Source organism: Mixophyes fleayi, chromosome 4 (genome assembly GCF_038048845.1).
Source record: "Mixophyes fleayi isolate aMixFle1 chromosome 4, aMixFle1.hap1, whole genome shotgun sequence".
NCBI classification, from domain to species: domain Eukaryota; kingdom Metazoa; phylum Chordata; class Amphibia; order Anura; family Limnodynastidae; genus Mixophyes; species Mixophyes fleayi.
Genome location: NC_134405.1, coordinates 115,570,600 through 115,594,169, shown reverse-complemented (window position 1 = coordinate 115,594,169; position 23,570 = coordinate 115,570,600). Strand labels below are relative to the sequence as shown.

At 37.7% G+C, this 23,570-nt stretch overlaps 1 protein-coding gene across 4 annotated transcripts in view; it reads right to left on the bottom strand.

Annotated features, from left to right (window-relative positions):
- TCF12 (transcription factor 12) overlaps window positions 1-23,570 on the bottom strand; it is a 176,608-nt gene that overhangs the window by 70,491 nt on the left and 82,547 nt on the right. The gene's annotated exons all lie outside the window — the stretch shown is intronic.

The window sequence follows — 23,570 nt, the reverse complement described above, 5'->3', positions numbered from 1 at the left end:
TATAAAGCATCACAAAGATTGAGTTCCGCTTAGTTTAGGTATAGGTCCTAGATGCTGGAATTTTTTTCTAACCTTAGATGTAATTTTACCAGTTGGCTTAAATAGACTATACAATGCAAGTGTACATCAACTACAGGTGTCACCCAGAAACTTTTGATACATTTTTTGATACATTTTACAATCACCACTGAAAGTAGGTGCAGCTTTCACAGCTTTGCTGTTATAGGATATACAATCTAAGGAAAGTATATTTTTAAATTACCGGCTGAAAGCAAATATGCAACCAGGCAGAATTACTTGAAGTAGCATGAATCACGCTGCTCACATTAAACAGTGTCAGCATTTCCGCTCACTAAAAATGAGACTCGTACACAAAATGATAAACAACTTTGACCAACACATGCCAGATACTAAAAAGATTTCAAAACAAATACTCTTGCAATGGTCATTTATAGATATGCAGAAAATAATAAACAGAATGATTTACGCAAGAGGTGCTTGTAACAACCCTTACAAAATAGAAGAAGCGGGTTTATGTACAATACATTTAAAATAATTTTAAAAGAATCACAAATAAGGACAAAATAGAAAGTAAACAGGGAATCCGCATAACTATGTACAATGAAGAGAATTCTTTATTATTCACGTAGGAAGCAAAATACATTATGTGAAAGCATATCCACTAACCTGAAAGCATGTAATGTTACATTGGTATTTCGAAGTAGCAACCACTTTGCTGCAGAAAGCATGTTTATGACCTGTTGCAGCATATTATACCAGAATAGCATGTAAAATGAACTTGTGAAATACAAGATAGCAGAATTCACCAGGAAGAACCCAAAATGTTGCTTTAGACCCTAGGTGGGATGGTATTAGGTGATTCTATGAGAAGGATCTAGGTACAGATTGTATAAAAAGCATAGGACGAGCAAACAAAAAAAAAAAAAAAAGTTGCCTATTTTATCAAGCACCTGAGGCCTCCTCTTAAACCATGTAGTTGAGCTATGAGGGACAAATCACAAGAAATGTCCTGGAACTGGAAAACTAGATTCATAAGGAGCATGGAACAGTTATGTGATTACTGGATATAAATATATTATTGGCACAGAAGTAGCTTTGTGATACCCTGTTCACTTTAAGGACATCACAGAGGACACAAGATTACCAAATCATCAAATTTGATTGTCAACATGAAAATAATCATATATGTACTTTGTTGAAACTGAAATTATTGTATCCATTATCACAGTAACACTGGATTCTGGGATTTGACATGTAATGCTCATTATCAGGTCTTTAGATAACGTTTTCCTGCTGGGGCTATATTGATAATTCATAAGACTACTACTACCACCACCACCGTTAGTTGAACTCCCTCCCTACAAAGATCTCTAGCCAAAGCCACAAATATAATAATTGACACTAATCATATGAAAGCAATATAAAAATCAGAAAACGGCATATATTATTTGTTTCTTTAATGCAATATTATTTCAAATCACTATGCTTAATAGTTACAGATGACTTCTGTTGCATATTTTGTGTAAGTGAAAATCTGCTATTACATGAAAATAAACTACTTGATTAATAAAATCTTATTAAGCATGCACATGCAAAAAACTACAATTTAAAAAGGCTATTTCCATACTATTCATTTTAGGAATCGCACACACCAATGTTAATAATGTTATAGACAAAGCCTTGTACTTTGTCCTCGCTTTTAACAGAGCATCCAAAACGTGTTCTCAGAAAGCTTCTTAACAGCATATTGTCCTATGCCTTTACTGAGTGCTTCCATAGAATTCCATTATATTCATCATCATCACCATTCATTTATATAGCACCACTAATTCCGCAGCGCTGTACAGAGATCTCATTATCTCTCAGAGAGAGAGAGAGACTAGGGTCAATTTGATAGCAGCCAATTAATCTATCCTCATCATAATTTATTTATATAGCGCCAGCAAATTTCGTAGCGCTTTACAATTGGGAACAAACATTAATAAAACAATACTGGGTAATACATACAGACAGAAAGGTAAGAGAACCCTGCTCGCAAGCTTACAATCATACTAGTATGTTTTTGGAGTGTGGGAGGAAACCGGAGCACCCGGAGGAAACCCACGCACACACAGGGAGAACATACAAACTCCACACAGATAAGGCCATGGTCGGGAATTGAACTCATGACCCCAGTACTGTGAGACAGAAGTGCTAACCACTTAGCCACCGTGCTGCACCAGGAGTGTATGAAACTGGTGAACGCTGCATTGAAATAGACGCAAAGGCGTGTAAGAAAGTGTGTACATATGGGTCCATTTGCTTGCATTATTTTTTTGTACTATCAACTTCAAGGCACATTTACCAGGCTTTAAGAATGTGCTTTGAATGTGTTATATTAATGGCCATGTGTATGAGCCCTAGGAATGCAGAGTCTGTTTCTATTGCACAATATAAGAGTGAGGTAAAACAGAAGAGATGAGACCAAAGCAAAGTAATGCATCATAACATCAGAGCTGGCTGCTATGGTCTTAAGATAAGGAAAGGGAACTGGAGATCTCTGTGATAATTGAAGAATGCAGAAGTTTAGATGTAGATAAGGGTAGCTTTGTTAAAGCAATCAGATTTACACTGTAAACAATAAAGGTAAACTGATTTTAGATGTAAGAGGCTACTGCACTGTTCACCACAGCGGCCTGAAGCCCATTCAGAGACAGTGGTTTAGATAACACAGAGGGCTAGGGTTGAACACATGCTAACTGCAATTTGCATACAGGAGAGATAAGGACTGCCAAGCAACAGCACCCTGTGATAAATGAATCCCAATAAATAAGGCTAGAGCATTATGGAGGATTATCAAAACACAGCAAAATAACAGCAATGACTAGTAGAGGAGAAACACAGGGTTTATAATAATGTTACATAAATATGGCATTCCCCAATAAAAAATAAAAAAAAGGTGCCAACAAATATAAAACCGTAATATCAAGTATTTGATTGTAGCTGGACACTTTGTAAAGTAAGCATTACCCATTCTGGTTGTCAAATTCTTATTCTCAGATTCAATTACAATGCTGCAAGGTACCATTTAACTTGGGGATGTAAAGATGTCTTTAGGTGCATTGTTCTGTGCAGGTGGATAAGTAGCATGTAGGTGTACTTTATCACTGCACTCTCCTGAAAAATAGTTTTCTTCTCTATGTTTCCAGTGTGCCCCATAAGACTTTGACATGATCCTGGTTAGTACAGCTAGCCAGGGCAGCCATCAGTACAGCAGTATGGGGCCCCATCAGCCCCCACTGATGAAGCCCTGGGCTCTGCGGGCCCTCCAAAGTGAATTAAGGGACGTAGCGGGCTCCATTTCTATGCAGCAGTTGGTCCTGAGATGTGACAGATGGGGAAATACCTCCTCGCTGAATTAAGTGATGCGGCAGCGGGCCCCCTTATAAGCAGCACGTGCGCCTCCAAGATGCTTGGACCCCAACAGTCCGAGCCCCCAGGTGCATATCTACCAGAGAGTGGTTCCTGACTCCCAGACAGAGCCAGGACAAGGCTTACAGCTCCCTGCAGCATCGCTGACATCATGTAATTAATAACATCACAAAGCTGTCAATGGAGAGGGGAGCTGAAAGGAGCCAGCAAGAAGCAGCACAGAGGCGAGTAAACTACTGAAGGGGTTAGATAGACACAGGGAAGGGTATATGGACGGGGTGAATGGTAAGAAAGGGGGGGAAAGCAAATGTTGGGTAGAGGATAACTTAAAAATGGGGATGGAGAGAGAGGAATAATTGCTTGTGGCAGCTCTGCAGCTAGTGTTCAGTTTATATCACTTACTTTTATAATGATACCCTCACTTACCACCAGGTATATTCTCTGCACAAAGGTGCATTAAAATGCAATCATGCCATTACCTTGCTGTTATAAAGAGCATGCACTGTATATCTAGACAAGACGTTAGCAAACTTTTTCTATCAGTGTGCCGGCTAAAATCTAGTAAAGCCCAGGTGTTCCAGTTCGGCGGGGTGTGAGTGTATTACATTTAATTAGGTCTTATTTTATAATGCTAATATCACAATATTATTAGTAATAAGACCAACAAATAAATGTTCATGTTATGCTACACAGTAGTGCCCCAGTGCAAATTATGCCTCATAGAAGTGCCCTCAATTCATATTACAACACAGTACTGTCTCAAGTTTGTATTATGCCACATAGCTGAGCCCCAAACTCATATTATGCCTCAAAATTGTGCCCCCAATTCATAGTATGCCACATAGATGTGCCCCTCAATTCATAGTATGCCACACAGATGTGCCCCTCAATTTATAGTGTCCCTCATACTTACCTTTGGAGACACTTCTTTTGTTGCAGAAAAATGGGAGCTGCTTCACTAAATCAGCCGATGATGGGCACAACCGAGCTGCTGCGCATTCGTCGAAGCTCCGTTTCGGCCATCATCGGCTGCTTCAGGGAAGCAGCTGCGGAGTACCGGCATGCCAGACAAGAGTGGTGTACATGCCACGTCTAGCAAGCGTGCCGGGGATTCCCAAACCCTGATCTAGATTATCAATTCTTTACACAATTCTGCATAAAGTAGAAAATATGAATGTATTTTAAATGCATCAGTTTCTAAAAGTAAAAAAAAAACAACAAAAAAAACCCCAACAACTTCCCACTGCATCCCAGAAAAAGCCAATTAATGCAATTTCTTTAGTAGACCTGTACTTACATCATGTAGTACCTTCCCTACAGCCAGCAGGTGCAGCTTATTCTCAGATGTGGCACTACTGAAGTAGGTACTTCCAGAAGCCGAAGTCACCCTAGTCTGTAGGCCATATCCAACTGCTGGACTACATCTCATCATCATGTATTTATATAGCGCTACTAATTCCGCAGCGCTGTACAGAGAAATCACTCACATCAGTCCCTGCCCCATTGGGCTTACAATCTAAATTCCATAACATACACACACACAGACAGACAGAGAGAGACAGACTGGGGTAAATTTTTGATAGCAGCCAATTAACCTACCAGTATGTTTTTGGAATGTGGGAGGAAACCGGAGCACCCGGAGGAAACCCACGCAAACACGGGGAGAACATACAAACTCCACAGAGATAAGGCCATGGTCGGGAATCGAAGTCATGACCCCAGTGCTGTGAGGGAGAAGTAACATAGTAACATAGTTGATGAGGTTGAAAAAAAGACACCAGTCCATCAAGTTCAACCTATTTTGGATCTCCTGCGATCCTGCACTTATATTTGAAATTAATCCATCTGTTTCAATTTTGAAAATCCCCCCAGACTCAATATTGCAATCCAATTTTTACCCTATATCCACTACTATCCTTTATTTTAAATTAACGGTCGTATCCCTGGATACACCTTTCCGCTAAAAATTTGTCTAACCCTTTCTTAAACATATCTATTGAATCTGCCATCACAACCTTCCCTGGCAATGAATTCCATATCTTGACTGCCCTTACTGTAAAGAACCCTAGGCCACCGTGCTGCCTACATCTCCAATAATATCTAGTGCTCCCCATATTTCTGAGCACACTTCTTATTCTTTCATGATTATGTTTCTTGAAAACTTAACGGTGACATAAAGTGAACACACAAGCTTGATAGAAAGTCAGCTGGTAGTTTCCTAGCAAGTTCATTATGAATTCTAATGATTTGCTCTACCTGCTGTAAAATACCTACAACTTCACTGATCACTAAAAAGGGAGCACAGTGTAATGACAGTCACACCTTTTATGGTGTCCCCCTCCTCCCCAGACTCTGTGCCCCTTACATCAGACTGCATGATATCTGTAATGGAATGAGATACCATACTATTAATTCATAACAAAGTCTTTATTTCAACAATTGAAAATTGCTCCCTGAATAGAAGTGACCTTTAATTTAAGATCCTACGGTGTCTGGCTTCTGGCTTCTTTTAATGTTAGGAAAATTAATGGTAAAACTAAAGATGGGTACACACTACAGGTTTTTCCCCCTATTATTAGGCCAATCATACGATAAATGACCATTAGGTCAGATACTGCATTAGTATGTACGCTGCAAAAATCATGTTTTATTATACCAAAGCACACAGTATTGTTTGATTTGATTTTATAAACGGACTAAAAAAAATCTCTAAAAACTGATGTAAGGATGTCGGGCAAATTGTGTATGCACTCACAACCAGCAAGGTAGACAAATCTCCATAGAGTTTACAGAGTCACAATCTTTTCAGCCAATGGTTATGAGAGATGAAGAGCACAGATCTGAGGGTAAATCTTAAAAAAACGTGTATAGTGTGTACACATGACTTGTCATGCTGATCGGGACATTCAGTTGTTGGTAAAATCGTTAAAGATATTGCATCAGGAAATATTGTCTGTAGTGTGTACCCAGCCTAAGCATTGCAGCCCTAATGTCCTTGATTATTTTTGATTGGTTAAAAGAATCTGGTTCCAGTGTCAGACACAAATAGGGACTGAGACTCACACCCAAATCAGACGCAAAGACTGAATGTACAGGTGGGCTGAACAGACAAAACAACATGTTAGTACTACAGGCCAAAACCTACAGTAACATTGTAAAATCATCATCATCATTTATTTACATAGCGCCACTAATTCCGCTGTGACCTCCCATTTTAATTTTATGGCAATGAAAATCAATCAGCAGCAATTTAAAATGCTACAGTGTAACTATGAAAATAAATTAATAAGTGTCTATGGCTACATAATAAAAGATTTAAATTACTTTTCCAAAAAACACACAAGTGACATAAGTCTAAATTCTTGGCAAATATAGCCGTAACACTTTATTCAAAGAATGGTTCCTACACCCAGATGACATTTTTAAGAACGCATTTTAAAATTAGGGCTAATTTTTATACATTTTAACACCATTTCCAGTGTTTATACTTTTACAGGTTTTAAATGGCAGAATGGGTTATAATTATGTTTAAGAATTAAACCCATACTGTGCTCAACACCATCTCTAAAAAGAGAATGAACTAATCAGCCAAGAGAGCAGTTACACACATTAGCCATAACATATTCATGCTGTAGAACAAACATGTTGGACTCCTTATGCATAGCTGACAAACGTCACACTTTCAGGACAGTGTGTGGAGCTGGTGGGTTATATATTTCATACGTTTTATTATTGTTTAATGTACACAAATCTCAGGATATGGTTTCAAAAACGAAGGAAAAAAAAAAACAATCTCATTGGCACATATGATAAACTAATACAAACCTGCCCTGAATGCAAATCACAGTATGACTATTATATCCAATATGAATGTCTTTATTTTTTCTTCACAACAATTGGTTTAAGTGTTACTGGCTAATGGTTATGCCAAACATGCTGCTGGTTGCAGTAAAAATGTTTAAATATCAACAAGCACAGCTGCTGGACTTTCTGCACCCTCCCTCCTGTTCTCTCCATGCCAAATTACTCACCAGACTATGAACGATCACACAGCAACAGAAGAAAATGGCAAGTGCAAGTCAGATTAGCGATAAACCAGAGGATCCCTACAGAGGTCAGTGATTAGCGGGTCCCTAGTTGTAATCACTTTTCTAGCCTACTCCTTATCTCATCGTATTCTCCATATTAACCCAGTACAATCCTCCTGTCACAGGCAGCAGTCTACAATCAATATACATCAAGGTTTTGCGACTGGAGTAATAGCTTAGTGATAATAGCAGAACTAACCTAGATAGACTGTAAATACAAAACAAATCAGATGTAAATTGATGCTGGACAATATTTTGTAACATGGTAAATATCACAAACCTTTAAATTCATGGGGTTAGGAAATCTTTTTTAATCGCAATAGAGCAAAAAACTATTTTAAAATAATGTATCTTATTTCCTGACTATGAAGTATACCTTGAAGTGATATAGAAGATGTATAAAACATGCATATATTGCTATAACAATGAGGAGCAACATTTGGTATGCCATAGGAGAGAAGTGTGCTAAGCACATCTTGTATATCTGGGTCTTACTGCTACGAGGTATTATCCTTTATTCAAAGGGCGCCATAAATGCTCCGCAGCACAGTATAGAGGACAAACATCAAAACAGTACATGGTATTACAGGACAAAACAGTAAACATATAACAATACAAATCTCAACACCATTAATATTAGCCTAAATGAGCAAAGGGGTGCATATTCAGTGCACACTGGCACCTGTGCCCAAGAGAGACTAACAAAAATATTCTCTGCGGAATTAGTGGCTTTATATAAATAAATGGTCTTGATCAGAACCACGCAAAAAGGCGAGATTACAATGGAGGAGTTGAGTCTAGGGCATGGAGCCTAAGCAGGACACACTGTATAGCTGTGAACAGAAGTTGTAGGTAATTAAAAAAGGAGGAACGGGAGAAAATAGGACCCTGCTCATGAGAATTTACAATCTAAATGGAATGGAGCAGACATACGGATGACACATTGGGTCAGTTTAAGTGGATCTAGAGATCAGAATGGCGAAGTGGAAGTAAAAGTGGGCGAGATGAAGGATGAAAGGTCACTAGCACATGTACCGTGTCCATGTACAAAGATATCTGTATTTGCTACAAAATGAATAAAAAAATAAAAAAAACAGCAAATAAGCAGCAGCATTAGACTGGTTACAGGGAGCTTCTCGCAGAAAAGAACAATAAAGAAAATCACTTAAACTTCAGTACCATGGGAGGTATGTTGATCAACGGAGAACAATTTATTCATTATTTAACAACAATCAAGATAAATATGTCAAAAAATTGAGATAACCTTATCATAAGGACATAAAATAAACCGAAGGAGTTCTAACATTGATATATTTTTATTTTTTTTCAGCTAGTTTATGTAAACCGCAAATAATAATTTTCCCGTCATTTTAACATTCCACACTTTTTTTCCACCATATTTTATAATTCTATGCTACAGAAGCAGATGTGGCCACTAGAGAACGCATCTGCCAGCCCCATGACACATCCTCTATCCAGTACAATCAAAACCTCTACGGAACAGACTGTTGTAAAAATATTAAGTGCAGGGGTGCACCACCAGGTGGCTGCATTACATACACTATAAACATTACAAGAAAACCAAAAAAAAAAACTTGAAAGATTGAAAAAGTTTGAATTCGCACAATAGGCCCAAGAATACTTTAGTGCATTTAGTGCACGTCTACTCATTTCATTTTCAATATTCAGTATATATCCTCCCACTTTAATGTCCCCCCCCTCAGGAGTAGATCACATTAGTGAGGTCAACACCAAACATCATGTTGCCCATCTCTGGTCACTGAGGGCCTACACACAGCAATATGGAGCCAAACTGAGCAAAACACCCACAACGGACGTCAAAATGAAACGTGCAGATCCCAGAATCTGTCTTGGAGTTCCCTAATTGTTAAATATACACTTATTTTAGGATACAAGAACAGCAGCACATGGATATATATACTGAACATAACAGGTTTATTGTATGAACTTTGTTTCATATAAAAGGCGTGTTACAATGCTCTACATACAATGAATAGTTTTAGCCAGCACAGGCAGGACTTCATTCAGTGTGATTAATAACCACCCTGCTTATGTGTGCCTTTGATGCACGGAGCATGATTCCACTCCGTTAACTGAACAAAATCACACTCTACAAATCAAATCTGCATGGTCTCAGCTCAAAAACCAGCACATCTTCAGACCCAATGAAAAAAGGCACTAGTTTAACCAAACAAAAGGTTGCTGCCCACAGGTCCAAATTGTGTGAATGGGTAGTATAAGGTTTAACCCTTCTTTGCAAAGCACAGACTCAATATCTTTATTGAGCAACTCCTCCAAAAACAACACATTTTGTATATGGTAAAGATCGCAAAAAAAAATTTCCCGACTAAAACACATCAGAAGTTTTTTGTTTTTTCTGGTTTTTTTTTTCAAAATCATATTATCAGTTAGGGAATATATTGAAGAAGCAAATACACTACAAGAGATGCCATTATTTCTGAATTCTACACTCATTCTAACTACATAGAACTATGGAAAATGCTAATTAAAAAAAAACAAAAAAACTTGCCAATAAAACAATAGATTCCTGTAACAGAACATTTATTTTCCTTTATACTGTATAAAACATCTTTATGAAAAGGATTTCAGAACTAATGCAGTCATCTTAAAGGAAATGATGAGACCAAATGACAGGATAATGTTGAGCCCTAGGAGTTTGACTATAACCATACATACACACATTCAGATTGTAGTCTGCGGCCAACCTGATTCCCCAGCATGTCTGATGTAAATCCTTCACCTGACCCTTATTTTACTTCTGTACCTCCATGTTTATATCTAGATAGATAGATATATATTTATATATATATAAATATCTAGCTATCTATCTCTGGTTTGCTGGTTGTCTACAAACGAAATGATATTGGGCGAATTTAGGTAAAAATCTCCAATTTGCCAAACCTAAATGGTCTATTTGTGTCCAGCTTTTCTACTAAAACAAAAACGCAAAGCATGTCTGATCTAAGCAAAGGTACAAACTGTCTAAATTTCATGCCTGGTATGGGATTGGGCACTGGCAGCAGACGATCCAGATATCATGTAGTATAGGTCTTTGCATCTTGAACAGCCTCTCTCACTTGTGACTGACAGAAGGTCTTTATGTATGCACAAGACCAAGATGATATGATCCAATTCAATCCATCCTAGAGCAACAGTTCAATTTGTTAACAAGAGTGAGAAATCGTAAGAGTAATAACCGCAATGTGAACTTGTCCTAGAGGGCACCACCAACATTCTGAACTGACTGTTCAGTTCCAGATGAGGAACTGACCTGCCTGCATGAAGTCATTGCAGGGTGCTTTGGGAGACTGCATACCATGGTAGTTATCCAAATTTTCCTTCCTGGTAGCAAACAAACAGTCTCCCTCTCCTCAGCTTGATGGCCGTGCCCCCATCCTGCTTTTCAACCCCTTCTCTTCCACCCACGTGGGAGCAGACAGCACGGGAAGCTGCAATACAGCAAATGTAAAAAACATATGTATTACTTGTCGCAATGAGCGTCTACTGTTCCATGTGACTTTTGACCCCTTTAATAATGGCTAACTGGACCAGCCTTGGTGTTTCTCAGAGTAAAGGAGAAATCAATTTATGTGCACATATTGTGTGCGGGTTTCAGTGTTCTGAATGTATGCGACTAATTTAAAAAGTACTCACATTTTTCATTCTTAACTGTATATAGTAAAGGGTAGTGCCAATGATGAATATTGCTTTAAGGAAGAATAAATAAAAAAAAAAAAAAAAAAAACCTTAAAGTGGCCACAAAACGTGCCAATCCCGCCTTTCGACCAAAGAGTTGGGAGACAGAATAATTGCCTGATTTCACCATTCACATGGGTGGCTAACTCAGTGAAGATATGGCTATTTATCTCAGGTCAAGCAGCAGGACATGGTGGCCTGTTTGGTCTGAAGAGAATTACTGGCCTTGTATGCAGTTATGTTTTGACTGCATTTTTCATCATGCCAATTATCATGTAATCTGATAGGATCAGTATCAGTCATTTTGGGGCCATACACTGGATCAGATACTGGCTAAAATAACAAGATGTGTGACCAGCTTTACGGGAGTTATGCTGCTCTTCCTTTTACCTGCTCTGTGAGATTTCTAGTCTTAATCACGCCTTAAACTGTGTCATGACATGGCCACAAAGACTGTCCTCTGACTATACCCCAAGTTGTATTCAGCGGTGAGTAAGATTTATAAGAGGGGTTGGAACAGAGACAAAACCAATGCCCCTCTGGTTGCAACATTTAGCTTACCTAGTGTACCTTACTTATGTACAGTGGTTGAAAAAAATATTATACATTCACCTCAACATATAAAAGCCATACAAAGGCCTAATAAAAAAAATATAAGTTGTATGCCTTTAAAATGTTTTCTGTATGTGTACTGTGTGACCGTTGGCCTACATGTATGTGTTCAACATCTGAACATTTGTGTTGTCTGTTAAACTATGTTGTATATTTGCACCTAGGAGTATTCGTGTCCAAACCCACTGTGTACAGCATGCATGGTATTTAATTTATTAAGCGTTATTTATATAGCGCAACCAATTTATGCAGCCCTGTATAGAAAAGAATGGTTATCGTTCACATGAGACCCTGGACCTTGGTAGAGCTAACAATCTATGTTTTCTATCACACACGCTAGGGTTAAAACTTGATCAGAGGCCATTTAACCTACCAGTATGTTTTTGGGAGTGTGGGAGGAAACGCACACAAAACACAGTGAGAACATACAAAGACACAGATCGTGCTCTGGTTGGAATCTAATCTAACCTATGACCCCCAGCGTAAATGTTTAAAATAAAATGGAACATTAACAGGCATTTTAGAACATGCAATTGGAAGAGGACTGCAGATGGCCCTATATGATTGTGTGTTCGGTTATCATGGGACAGCAGCAACAGGCCCCAATGAAGCTAGAAGTGATATGGCACTGGGCCAGTTCCGACAAATTTCGTACAATTTGGTCACCTAAGTCTTTAAAAATTAAAGAGAATAATAATAATCTGTAAAAGTAAATAAGATATTTTATATGTAGACAGAACTGCACTTTGCCAGTTCATTCTCCAGAAATTGGTTGCAAGTTGTTAGAAAATGTGGAAAGCACTGTTTTACGACAAGAAGACTTTTAGAATTATGTTTGTTCAGTCTGTAAGTGTTCAGACTAAGTGTACAGTCCCAGAGGAGCCAAGTTCACCTAGTAAACTGCACTAAGACAGACACTCAGGAAGTCATGCACTATAGATCGCATGTAAGGTGCATTTGACAAGGGTCAGAGACCCTCATGGTTGCAGGAAAATACAGCATATACGCGCCAAAGTAGGCCTAAGTACAGATCGCTCCTGTGCCTCTAAAGTCTTAAGGCAAGCGAACACAGGATTTTGAATATCATAGGTTTGCAGACACGGAATTGCAGGATACTAAAATGTAAAAAGCAATCCTCTAATTACTCAATATGTGGAATAGGAAATGCTGTTGTTATAGCTCACTGGAATAATTTAAGCAAACTACATGGCCAAAGACCTATATGAAGCACTTAGGGGGTAAAAAAAAATTAAAAAAAAATTGGGGGATTGGGGGCTTATGCGAGTCTCATCTGGTATTTAAAAATGCATGCACAGGAAAATTTATATATATATATATATATATACATACACATACACACACATATACATACATATATACACACACACATACATATATATATACATATACATACAAGTTAACCCGTGCATGATACTCATGCATTCTAGTCAAATCAAGCTACTTAAGGTGTTAAAAAGGTTCTTGTCATGCATTTGGGCCATAGCCCAGGCCTTCTCAGGGGAAGAGCGTTACTTCCCGACGTAAGCGCCCTTTTTTAACGTGGTTTTGTCCACGTCACCACCTCATCATTCTTCTCCATCACCTCATCCTTCATTTTCATCGCCACACCTATCCAGACACAGGGATCTCTCTCAGCGGTCCTGAGTATCACACTCCTCTCGCTCTGTCACCCCCGGCAACCACCAACCACTCCCAACTGTCACCCCCGGCAACCACTAACCACTCCCAACTGTCACTTCTCCTTCAAGAAATATATATATATATATATATATTTTTTAAATCTTTATAAACACTTTTAACAATTAACAAATTAAATTAACAAATTAAAAACATCTTAGTATACCAAATTTCAGCCCTTTCTGAATTTTTTTTTCCACACACACTAAGAATTTAGTAGGTCAGTGTATAACTCCGCCCAGCAGGTGGCGCTGCAGCTTGGTTTTATTTTTTCCACACACACACACACAGACAGACTAACACACGCCACTAAGCATTTATATTATAGATATATATGTAGATATATGATGTAAACACTGGCCAGGTAACAATGTAATAGGTGGAAGCGTACCGAAAGGTAATATAAAAACAGCTTATCTGTATCGGTCTCCGAGAGGGAATCACAGCTCCATATAGTGTGTCAGGAACAGGTAACCAGCAGGTGTAGTATGCAGTAGTTCTTGGTCTCGGGCAGCCGTCCCCACGCAAACACCGCTAACAAACTCCAATCAACCAAAATAGTGAAGATAAAGGAGCCATATAGCGTAGTAATTTATGTACAAAGAATTTATTCAGCAATAGTATAAAATCCACACTCACATTGTACAAAATAATAATAAGCTTATCTGTATTTAGGCAGTAGGTCAGCTTATACCAGTATGGGCCCCTGGAAGGTTCTACAGGTGTTACCAGTGATCTCCGCACAGGAGTATCAGGGTATACACATTAAGTGTCCAGGATGGTAGAGTGGCCTAAGGCAGTGTATACAGATAGTAGAAGGGCCTCAATGCGTTTCGTCGTAAATAGACTTCTTCAGGAGGAAATATGAGATGCCCATGTTCAGGGCTTGTTTATATACTGTTTATGGTGGCCATTTTGCGCATGCGCGGAACACCCGCGACCGCGCGGGTGCAACAAACTGAGGGATCTGGTGATAATCTCTCTAGGTGTGTGGATTAAAGTCCCAGGACACTAATGGGACATGTCCAGTGCCAGATTTACAGTTCAGAGAGACCCAAATAGGTCCTAAAAACCGAGTGTGGCGGCCATCTTGGGTAAGGGCACTCCACATAGATTATTAGTGAATGGAGTCTGCAGTGGCCATCTTTTGCAGGGGAATCATAGTATGCAATATATGCTGTTTCAGATAATACACAGTAAAGTGCAAATGCAATACAATTTTAGCAGTAAGTAATATAATTTGTATAAAATATAAAAATATATATATTCATATAAATAATAAATATCATAGCAGATAAAACACACACATCATCATATAGGTGGTGTGAAAGTAAGACAGATATGTGAAACTGTGATAAAAATGGACATATGCTAAAACATGAGTAGTGAATACAAGCAGAATAATGCAATGCCGTCATATGCAACCTGGGATCACACAAATCTGTGGCCCTTTTAACTAGGTTAGCCAGCAGTTCTAGATAGCCCAGAGATATTTAGTAAAATATACAGTGAGACATATAATTATAAAAAAAGGAGCAATTTCATATCCTTCGTTAAGACCAGAGGGGGTAAGGGTATTCAGCTGAAAGATCCAAAACATTTCCCTCTTGGAGAGCTTGGACTGGAGATCACCTCCTCGACATCCTAGGCATACATTCTCTATCCCCTTGAACGTAAGATGATTCGGATCAGAGTTATGTTTTTTATTAAAATGTCTAGAAACAGAGTGGGATTCAATCTTGTTTTTAATATTCCTGACATGTTCTTGGATTCTTAGTTTCAATGGTCTTTTCGTTTTGCCAACATATTTAAGACCACAAGAACATTCTAATAGATATATAACAGAAGGTGTTTGGCAGTTCATGAATTCTTTTATGTTAAACTTCAGGCTATTATCATGTTATCATGATTATAAAAGACTTTCTTATCAGGGTTCGCAAACTTGCAAATATTGCAGTGGCTACACTTGTTAAAACCCTTCACTGTGAGGAATGTGTTGGAAGTGTTAGTATGAACATCAGATAACATGCTGGGTGCAAGGGCATCTTTCAAATTCCTATTTTTACGGAAAATAATATCCGGTCTTGTAGGGAGAATGGTAGTTAGAATCGGGTCCATGCGTAAAATCTCCCAGTGTTTGGAGATAGTAGACCTTATTCTATTTTCACATGAGTTGTAGTTCGTGATAAAGGGAATACGTTCCTTTTGGTGATCTCTAGTTTTATATTGTAATAGATCTGTTATGATAACCTCTTCAATTTTCATCAATGCTTCTGAGAAGTTTGTCTGGGTAGCCTCTTTCCTGGAAACGTTGTGCGTACATGTGTAGTTGTTCCCTACACTGTGAGTCATTACTGCAGTTTCTTTTTATCCTATGGAATTGGGAGTATGGGATGTTGGATTTCCATTTTCTTACATGACCACTCTTGAAATGGAGATAGCTATTGGTATCTACAGTTTTAACAAAGTTTTTTGTTTCAACCTTATTATCAGTTCCTGTAAGAACTAAATCTAGAAACTCAATGCTAGTAGTGTTATGTTTGGCTGTAAATTTTAGATTGTAGTTGTTAGTATCAATGTATGTGAGGAATGAATCGATAGATTCCTCATCACCATCCCAAACCATGAGGATATCATCTATATATCTTTTGTAGATCTTAATACAGTGAGAAAAGGGGTTGGGCTTGTATGTATATATATATATATATATATATATATATATATATATATATATATATATATATAAAATAGTGAAAAAGACAACGGCGCTCAGTGTGAATTAAAACACGTGAACAAACGTGCTCATAAAAACATAAAATCACATACAGTAGGCTGCTTCGCGTTTGTACATCAGATTGCAGATGTAAACCTATAGAAAAAAACAGAAAAAGGAAGCGCCAAACATAGTGTATTATCACCAATTGGTTAAATGTGGAAGTGATTATTCCAAATTAGCCCCGTACCAGATAGCAGATGATAGATTGCACATCTCTGTGATATTCCACTGGGATTCAAAGCTGACCTCCAAGTTTGATTCACATACTAGGGCTCAAAAGGAAATAGCAACACAATAGTGTAGTATATTCATGACAAGTGCATAATTTCATAAAAGATAATAAAATTTAATAAACATGGCACATTCCAAAAAGACAAATATATTGCCCGTACATTGGATAAAATATAAGCAGGCTTATCTGTGTTATATAGTTCCGAATAGAACCAAGCATGGACCGGGAACTCCTTCTCCTGCTGTCAGCTGGAACACACAGAAAAAAACACTGCCTCCTTGACGCGTTTCGTCCACAATAACGCTCTTCCCCTGAGGAGACCTGGGCTACAAAGTCCTCACCAACAACACCCCTTCATACAACTCAAATCTCATATCAAGATACTCTTCCTCTCGCCCTCTTAGATCTACCCTTTTTTTAACTAGACAAGATAAGCTGACCTGACTAATCAAAGTATAAAAATCTATACATCAAAATAGCTGACTGAGCAAAACATGCAATTATAATCCTCCAGGATAATATTTTCCTGTTTGATATAGAGGAGTACGCAAAGGCTAAAAAAATGAATGAAACAGAGAGAGAACAAATTAGTATAACAGGCATTGAGGATAAATCTATACATCAAATAAAAGGAGCTATTTCAAAGGCTTCATTTAAGCCCATAGGAACAAGAGTATTTAGTTGGAAAATCCAATACATTTCCCTGCAAGATAGTCTATTAGCAAGGTCTCCCCCCCTTGGACCTAGTGTAACAAGCTCTAAGGCTTTAAATCTTAGTGAACTAGGATCTCCATCATGAAAAAGTTTGAAGTGTCTGGAAACTGCATGGGTGTCAAGTTTGTTTTTTATTGCTCGCACGTGTTCCTGTATACGTATCTTAAGCATTCTTTTAGTTTTCCCCACATATTTAAGATGACACGGACATTCTAAGATATATATAACTGAGGAACTTTGACAGGTAGTGGCTCCTTTGATTTTATACTCCTTGGTGTTGGTTGAATCAAAGACAGATCTTCCATGAGTATCAGCTAGTTTACAGATATTACATTTTGAACATTTTACAAAACCACAATTGGAGCATAGATTAGAAAGAAAAGTTCCCCCACTCTTGTCCACTAGATTACTTAAGAGGCTAGGAGCTAATAGAGTTTTAAGATTCTTAGTTTTTCTAAACACTATATCGGGCCTATCCCCCAGTACAGGACCTAAAATAGGATCCATTTTAATGATATTCCAGTGTTTATTTAGAGAGTGTCTAATTCTTTTTTCATCAGCACTATACTCTGTTATAAAAGGAACTACGATTTTTTTGTTGTTATCTTTTGTTTTATAACTCAAGAGTTCTTCTCTCCTTCTTTCCCCAGTCCTGGTAAGTGCATTATCTAGCAGGCTTTCAGGATATCCTTGTTCTTTAAATCTCTCAAAATAAATCTTAAATTGACTTGCACAGATGACCTCATCAGAACAGTTCCTTTTTACCCTATTGAATTGGGAGAAAGGTATATTTTCCTTCCATTTTTGTAAGTGGCAGCTCTCAAAATGTACATAACTGTTACTATCTACCTCTTTAATGAATGTACTTGTTTCAATTCTGTTATTTTTGGCTTCCAATTTTAAATCCAAAAAGTCAATATAGTTGACATCAGTCTTATAGGTAAAGCTTAAATTGAGGTTATTATCCCCAATATACTTAAAGAAAGCATCAAGGGTATCATCAGAACCCTCCCAAATTATGATGATATCGTCGATATAACGTCTATAGAACATTATATTAGACTTGAATGGATTATTAGAGTATATGTATTCAGATTCCCATTTGCCCATAAATAAATTGGCAAAACTGGGCGCAAATAAGGTGCCCATGGCTGTACCGCACAATTGGATGTAGAACAAATCCATAAATTTGAAATAATTGTGTTTAAGAATAAATTTTATAAGAACACATATAAATTCTCTATGGGAATTATCCAAATTGCTATCTAGCTCCAAAAAGTATGTTATGGCCTCAACCCCCTGGTCATGACCAATACAGGTATATAATGCCTGTACATCTATGGTTACCCATCGATAACCATCTTTCCATTCAAATGATTGTAACAGCTGTAATAAAGAGGTAGTATCTTTAAGATACGCTGGTAATGTGACAACAATTTTTTTTAGAAATATTTCCACATATTGAGATGCTGCCGCTGTTAGAGAATTAATCCCAGAGATTATAGGTCTCCCTGGTGGATTTGTTAGGGACTTATGTATTTTTGGGAGAAAATAAAAAATAGGGATAACAGGATTTTCCTGAAATAGAAATTGAAATTCCTCTCTGTTAATAACATTTTTACTGAGGGCTTTGTTGAGTATAATACGTAACTCATCTACAAACATCTCTGTAGGATCTTTAGGCAGGATTTGATATGAATTAGAATCCCCCAATATTCTATTAGCCTCCATAATGTAATCTGATCTATTGAAGATAACAATACCCCCCCCCTTTGTCAGCTTCTTTAATAACAATCTCATTATTTTCCATCAGACTCTTAAGTGCTTTTCTTTCTGGAATAGAGAGGTTTTCATGTTCCCAGCTTCCCATAAGTAGGTTGGCGAAGCTGGGCGCAAAAATCGTGCCCATAGCTATGCCACAGATTTGGAGATAGGTTTCTAAAAATTTGAAGTAATTATGGGTAAGTATGAACCGCATCAGTTCACACAGAAAATCTTTATGTTCTAAGGAGAGGTCAGGGTCTGGATCTAGAAATTCTCTGCAGGCTTGGATGCCCTTTTCGTGTTCAATTGCTGTGTACAGTGATTGGACGTTGATGGTCAGCCAAATGTAATTTGGATTCCAACAGAAATCCTCAAAGAGATTCAGGACACTGCTCGTGTCCTTAAGGTATGATTCGAGCTTGACTACGTATTTATTCAGGAAAAATGTTGACATATTCAGAAATATGAGATGTGAGGGAATCTATACCAGCCACTATGGGTCTACCAGGGGGTTTATTCAATGTTTTGTGGATTTTCGGCAGAAAATAGAAAACAGGGATAATGGGGTTCAGGATCAGTAGGTATTGGTATTCATCTTTAGTCAGTGTATTGTTTCTTAGGCCTTTGAGAAGTGTATTTCTCAGTAGTGATACGTACTCTGTAGTAGGGTCAGTTTGTAATCTAGTATAAGAAACTGCATCATTCAATAACCTCTCTGCCTCTTCTATGTATGCTGATCTATCAAGTAGGACTACTCCTCCCCCTTTATCCGCTTGTTTGATGACTATTTCTTTATCAGCAAGGGTATTTATAGCTGAAAGTTCCTGTTTGGTAGGGTTATGGGTTTTCGAATTATTATAATTATCTCTACATAAGTCTTTAATAACCAATTCCTGGAAAAGATCGATGTGGCTACTCCTAGATTCCAAAGGATAAAACTTAGAGGTGGGCTTTAACCCTGACTTGGACCTATTTTCGTAGTTAGAGATGATGGCTGTATCCTTTCTGGCAAAGTGACGTTTCAGTGTCAATTTCCTAGTAAATTTATTGATGTCTATAAACATCTGAAATCTGTTGGGTTTATGTGTGGGGGCAAATGAGAGTCCTTTGCTCAACACTGATACCATTCTCTTTTAGCGTTCTGTTGTTGATCAATTGAACCTTCTCCTTTGTTTTTTGTAAGCCCCCTCGTTTTCCCCTTCTTCCATGTGCCTGCGTTTCATGGGTGAGGCTATTTTTATATTCTCTCTGACGTTCCGCTTGTTGCCCCCTCTCTCGTGTAACAAGAGTACTGGGGATAAAAAATCGTCACTATCACTAGCATCGATGGTGTCTAATGTGAGGAATCTATTCCTAAGAGGTAGTTGTTCTGTAGGTGGATGTTTCTTAGTGGGCGGGCTGTGACGTGTTTTATCATGATTCTGTTTCACCGTTTTCCAATGGTAATCTGACCTGTGTGGATTCTCAGGATGTGAGGAGTAGTAGTTTTTATGGGATGTTGTGTTGTCTGCCTTTTCCATTGTTTGATGTTATTTTTCTCATAGTCCTGTTTGTCCCTAATGAACTTTTTTTCTTTTGTTCTAACAACTTCCAACTCTAGCCTTTCAAGTTTTTTTTAATAAGAACCTGTTCGTTAATAGCATAGTCCTCTTGTGTTTTAAATGGTTCTAAAAGAACATCTTTGGTCTTAATTTCTTCCTCAATTTTATGGACCTATCACTATATATATATATATATATATATATATATATATATATATATATATATATATATATATATATATATATATATATATATATTTCCTGTGCATGCATATATAGTTTCATGGATCTCAAAAGTAAAGCACTTCACACTATATGCATAATAAACGTTCACTTATATTGGTGTCTTTACATAACTAATGCCTATTTTATTCAGAGACCAAAAACCAGTCCCCCATGAAAGATTCAAGTTAGCTGAACTTAAATGATGCCGGACACATTTTTTATGTCAATAGCTTATATTAGAGATAGCCAAAGTAAATGTCAGACATTATTGGTTATTAATGCCTAAAGACCTTAAAATGAATGGGGTGTTAATGAACTTCTTGATGATAATTTAATTAAACATAATTTGTGCAGAGTATATCAGGTAAATTGGATCATTAAAACATATATATGCAAGGCAGATCATCATAAAATGCTCAACTTGATAGTTTCATTGTTTAAAGCCTCCGAGATATATTTACAGTATCTATTTTAAGGATGGCTTCGGAAGTCAATGAACCTTTATACAGGGGACTGTTAAATTCCCACATGAATAGAATATCCATTCTTTGACTCTCCGTTTCCATGACGCTAAAAAACAAACATTCATCAGGAAAAACGTAGGGTTTGATGGCAAAGGCAGCTGTAGCTTATGTATTCCAGTGGGTCTTAGCCTCTGTCCATTATTCAGTAGTGTAACAGACATAGGACAGAATACGCTTTTGTACTCCATGCCATCCAAAATTAAAGAAATGCTGTCTAAGTAGTACTAGATCTGTAACTACATTACTTCAAACTACTTGTTTATCTGCTAAATATGTAAAGGAAATGTATATTTGTACAGTAACTAGGTATAACCCCATCCTTACTGGTAATCTCTGCTATAATGATGCCATCAGCCCAGTTCAGTGTGCACAGACCAACTGCTGTGAGATTAGTAAAACGGACGTTTGTTGACAATATTATAGTTCCTCAGCCTGTGGCTGCAGCTTAGGTCTGTGTACAGCCTTGTGCCTTGTCTAAGTGCTTTCAGGCGATGTTGCTGGACTTGTGAGGGGACTAAGTGCATGGGAAACCCACCAGACGAAGGAGCAATATACTGTCGTTACCAATCACTTTTTTTGCTGTACAAGCTGAACACGGTGAAAAAGTGTACATTCATTCAGATACATTGTGTAAAGATGTCTCTGTTTCTGAACACTTTCTTATTTCTACATAATGTTTCAACACATGTCATGGAGAAAAATAATTACCAATTTTAATACTAATGAAATCAGCTAACTTTCTTTGTGTTTGATACGGTGCATTCAAATTTCATGTCGTTAGAACGCTGGATATCACTGGTTAACAGAGATCACAATTCTTTTTCTGTGCCGTCATAGTGGGACTTATCGGTACAGAAAAGTTGTGCGATAAAAACTATGACACTGATGTAGAAGAATTGTCTGGCTGTTTTCTTGTATTTTCACCATCAAAAAAATCCTTTTTCTAATTAAAAAGACAAAATAAAAAGTAGCTGTTTTATGTAAAGTAAATCCATCTGGATATGTGCTGCATTCTATAGTATAAACCTATGATCCCCAACCACAGTGAGTTATAGTAAAGCTGCAGGCAAAATCATCTCCATATAGCACAATCCATTATCCCTGTCAAGTTAATGTTCCATGCTCAGCCATATGGCACGGGTGCATATTCAACAAAGGAAATTCCTTAAACTTGTTATAATCAGCACTCGCAGTCATCCAAAAAACTGACATAAACAGCTTTATTGTGTTTTGTGCATTTCAGTTAATATCCATGACAAAAACAGGAAGCCAGGCAGGAAAAGGAGGAGGAACATGGGGGAGTCTAGCTGCAATACCAGGCAGATATAGTACACATCACACAATTATCCAACATTCTCCCAAGCAAGTGATTTTCAATTACAATAAACACAGCCCAGCAGAGAATTAAGTACAGGGGCAGAGACATTTAAAATGCCTTGTGCACTCTGTCCAGCTTAGGTCATCACATAACACACTTTCTTATCGTGTTTATATTGAGATTTGTTTCTGTACACTGAAATTTATGGCCGTTATATTTGACATTTCTGCATGTCTATGGAGAAGTGGGTGCTAATATATACACACTGCACCTATAAACAAAAGAATCCCCTGTCCCTTCCTCATTACAATCACCATCATGCTCTGTTGCACAGAAATCAGTTTCATGAAATTCAGCATACTTTGGTGACTTCATCAGCTCCCATCACAATAAGGTTCATTAACAATAGTAAGAAGGTTGGCAACTCCTTGAGGGTGATTGATCAAAAAAAAAAAATCTCAAAATAGGAATATCTACAAGTTGGGAAATTTTATATATTTTTATGGCTCTGACAAGGTATAGAAAATACATATACAAATAGACTACCACCACGGCTACAGACTCCTTCATTTTAAATATTTATTGTTATATTATAGTATTTCCTTTCATGCTAGAATTATTAATACCATTGTACACCACCCTTTAACAAGCTCAATTTGAAGCAATAAGAAATGAATGGTGAACATTCTTAAAATTGCATACACTAGTCATGTACCCTTTGAAACGGGACTATGTGGTACAGTTCCTTTAAGTGGACTTCGATGTAGTCTTACTGGCACCAAAGAGGTTAACTACTAGCAGACACCTATGGTACCTGACAGACACCATGGCGGAAGGCTTCAGTCAAGGTACAAGTAGAGCAGAACTTCATTTCGACCCCTGCAGTGACAACAATAAAATGCTGAGAA